Raw genomic sequence first — 4,468 nt, 5'->3', positions numbered from 1 at the left:
GCAAGGTTTCTTGTTCTCCGTTGAGCAGAACTTTGGTTTTGTATTTATATAACTACCTACGTTTTTGAAATGTTTCTACGTAAAATGTAATGTGTCCCTTCACGCCAACCCGTCTGGGGAATGCAGCCACCCTTCCCGGGCCGCGCACCGGAGCGGGCCAAACAACCCCTCTGGCCGCCGGCCGCCAGCACAACAACCAGGCCCCGGGGCGGCCTGGTTGTTTGTGAACGATGTGACCAAGCATGGGCGAGGGAACGATCGCGTTATTTGAGGGAGGCTTTGGGAGATCGAGTCCAACTCCCAACAGCAGGGATAACTTAGCACTAGGTCTGCGGCGGTACGTGGGACGAAACGCCCCAAATGACCCTGACCCCCTCCCCCCCCTCCATTCTTGACCAACTTCCCTCGCTCCTGCGACCAAGGGGGGCAGGGGGTGGGTCAGCGCCCGCAGAAGCGAGGGCCAAGGTCCGGCGGCACCAGGCACAGCCGGACGCAATGGATGGGAGGGCGGGTCTGGACTGGTGAACTGCCGACGTTGCCGGTGTGCTGTCAGCGAACGGCTCTGCCTGCCCGGGGTTCGGTGCAAGGAACATGCCTTATTTATGAGGTAATCCACATGCTCAATAGCATGTATGTAGGGTTGCATGTAGTATGGGGTAGCATGTAGGGTATTGCCGCTCAGCACCAGGTTAAAATCACAACTTAGTTGCAGTGGCTTTAAATTAAGCCGCAACAGTATGAGCTAGCAAGCACTGATTGCGAGTCGTGTGCTGCTTTTGCAAGCAGCACTAACGTTGGAAACCTGCTATCAATCACCACCAAGACAAAGATGGTAAGGCAAAAGTGCTCTTGGAGAAAGGACCTGCGTTTTAATCAAATTGATACACAGTTTTTAGGCAACAAATGTGCGTAATACGCATAATGTGAAATGTGTAGGGTAAAAGAACGTGCAAAAAAGCTATTACCAAAGACCTCGTAAGCAAATGTTTGCATGGTTAAGAACGTCTGCAAAATATTTGTTATGGCAAAGGCTGGAGGCGAGGCAAAACGACCTACACAATGGGTTCACATGCATTAAGTAGAACGCAAAATTTGTCTTAAGCAATCTAAAGCACGTCATTGCTGGCATCACAGACTTTCTTGATAAAAATGCATGCGTAAAAGTTCCTAAACATCAGTGGTGCAGCATTCATTGTTTGCATTCAAAGCACTCCTATGATGACGCATCAGAAAAAGTGATCACCCAATTATTAAATTATTCACGCCATCTCTCCGACATTGCCTGAATGCTGTGTTGGAAGGACGCATTCATCTCCTGCCATAGAACGAAGCCGGGTTATTATAATTTTCCGGTGTTTCGTGGAAAAATTATAGATTGGGAAATATTCGTCGGCCTCAAACAAAATTATACTAGAAACCCTAAGAGCAAAACAAAAAAGTTTGCCAGAACATCATTTAGGTACAAGGATGAATTTGGCAAGGACGAAGAACTGTGAGTTTCTGAACTTAGTTTCGCACAATTAAACATGAAGCTGTATTCTTCATCCTTCACCTTCACCGTTGCATCTTTCTTCACCGTTAAATCTTCCTTCACCGTTATACAATAACTTTCAGTTTCCGGCCGATCCTATTTTTCGAAGCACGAAGCAGGCGTTCATATGCTTTAGCACGCTATCCATGCTGTGTTATAGTTTTGAGCTGTAGCAGGCTCTTTTACCTTCCTGGTCCGGCCCCGCTAGGGGCTTCATGGAAGCTCGAATAACGCGATCTTTTGGCGTTACCAGGATGCATGGATGTGACATGCAGTCATAGCATGTACTGCTGCGAGTTAAAATGCTCTTTTTCAGTTGTCGGCGATGGCGTCTGTATTTCCTCCGGGCCCATTGCATCTCCGGTGACCGTTTGACCTGAACATGATCATTGACACATCAGACATGTGAATTCCATCTTGGTGTGCGCTCTATTGCGAAGTTAACTTTATCGAAGAAAAACATTTGAGGACAAATGTTCGTGCATCCCCATCATTCCGTGCTGACATCCTTCAGTCTTCTGTTTTGCCAAGCAAGGCTTTTATGTAAGGATGTTTTCACATTGCGAAACTGATACCGTACGCAGCTTATCTCGACAGACTTCACGCATGCCAACTTGTAACTTGCAAACAGTTTTCACACTTCCTTTTCTATACGCGGTTTTATCCCCAGGCAGAGGCAACACTCCCCGGATGTCACGCGGTGCCTGCGCCAATAATTCTGTTGAGATCAAAAGTACGCATGGAGAAAGATCCCACAGCAATTTTTCTCGAGGTATGGTTTGTATGCCTCAGTACAGTAGAACAACCTAGGTATGCTGTAGAGCTCGTCGCGCAAATAAGCCAATCACACAAAAAGCTAAAAAAGATGCAGGTTGTGAGAGAGAACATTCATCGGGAAAATATCGTAGCAAACATCTTCTGGGTGGAAAGGTTTATTGGAAAAGTCGTATGAGATGTTTGAATGACAATACCCTTCAGCGGTAAAATATCGTTGAAAGGATCCACACGTTGTCGTGTAACGTTGCAATGTGAGTAATGTGTTCGCACACAAATATCCATACCTTGGTGATCTTAAGGGACGCAGTGTTTTTGTTTTTTTAATACTGACATCACGCATCACTCATATGTTTCAAACAATACCAAGCCAGCACGCATCGCGCATTGAGGCACTAATCATATTCGCATAATCGGTCATGATGAGCCCTGCGCATTTAGGTCTGGTCGCGCACTTTTTATGGGAATGGGCTCACTAATTCTCCTACTTGGATGGTGCTGTGCCCTATGACTGAGTTCTAAAAAGGTTGTGGGATCCGTACCTCCGTGGGTTTTAGCCTCAGCCGCGCTATCTGATAAAGCTGAATTCATGACGAAATGTGTATGCATCTCTTTTTCTGCTCTCCTGGTTATTCGGCGAGGAAAAAGGCAATCAGTGCTGTCTTGTGCATGTGCAGTATTCCACGGGGCTGCTCTGGGCAACCACTATAACTTTAAAGGGCTCTATAATGTCCAACAAATGTTCATAGCGTAGATCACGTGATACAAATGTAAATAAAAGCCATGTCAAGAGGGATTGTACATAAAACGCCTGAAGTCGCTTAGGATTGAGAAAAACGATTGTCACGGATGTTCGGCGGCGGTTTGACCTAGGCCCCTCCCCCCCTCTTGTTACCATAGAGATCAGCATCGACTGTGGCAGATAACACTATGAATGAACTATGCGAAGACCCCAAGCGGTTTTGTAAAGAGCCTTCTGATTGCCCCCCCCCCCCTGCCGAATGGTGCACGAAAAATATAGCGTTGTTTATTCTTAATGGGTCTGGATTGTGCGCGCATATGACGAATTTAAGGCATACGACAAATGAAATTAGGGCAACCGCTCGACGGTGGCAAATGACGACATATATTTTCACTTTTTCACTTCGCGTACCGTTTTTTAAATGTGACTGGTTTCACGCCATATGCAGAGGAGCCTTTGCTGAAGAACGGCTTTCAGTCGCAAAATAGTGTTAGAAGTCTGGCTCTAAATTGATAATAATGCAACAGCATCGTTTTATTGCGACACACAGCTTTAAAGTGGCAAACGCTTCAAGCCATAGCTTATCATCCCTTTTTGTTCTCCTCCAGTCATGCCGCAAAGGAAGTACCCATAGAGGCACTTCTGCACGTCCATGTCGTACGTAGGATCGTATACTTTGATATAGATCTACAGCTATATACTTAAACCATCACTCTGCCACGGGGAAGGGCGATTCACCCCCCTCCCCAAGTAATTTCTGGGGATATCTCTCTGGAACGTACAATCACGCCGAATGTTTCCATATCCTATGGCTATTCATCGTGTGCGTTCTGACACCTGAAACGTTTCTCTATGGATCTGATTTCTGACAGCGAAGTTTTTGTCGGAATACTGCATAGTGATCCACGGCCGGTGCGGGCGGAGGGCGGACATGGGGAGTGCCCCCCCCCCTCTCTCCGACAGGCCTTCCAGGTTTTGTTTATGCTATAACCCATGTCGTGTCGAAACAAGGCAGCCGGCTGGAACGGTGTGTTGTCGACCATGTTTGCAGTTCGCGGTTACTGCGCAAATGCCAGTGGAGGATAGTAATCGGCGTTTTCGTGCTGGGATTTTGATGCGTACTGGCGCACTTGACGCGGGCAGCATCCGTTCCACCCAGCACCAGAACATTTCTCGCGGTCATCCACACATTTATTATACCTCGTACAAAATATATGCATAGCATCACACCTTTTTTACGGACAGGACGAAGAGCTCATACGACCAACCACCGCGCGTAACTGCATTCCGTCGAAGGTGGCCCAGACGTGCCGTCCAAGGCCCTTCCACATGACCTCCCAGTCAACTGCGGTCGATATTTTTTGGCTGAATCGGTTCTGATGGGTAGCAAAAATTGCCAGTTGGTGACAGGGCGATATTTT

Source organism: Pollicipes pollicipes, unplaced genomic scaffold (assembly GCF_011947565.3).
Source record: "Pollicipes pollicipes isolate AB1234 unplaced genomic scaffold, Ppol_2.1 Scaffold_1600;HRSCAF=1878_pilon_pilon_pilon, whole genome shotgun sequence".
Classification (NCBI taxonomy): Eukaryota; Metazoa; Arthropoda; class Thecostraca; order Pollicipedomorpha; family Pollicipedidae; genus Pollicipes; species Pollicipes pollicipes.
The sequence above is the reverse complement of the archived record's forward strand: the minus strand, read 5'-3'. Positions refer to the sequence as shown.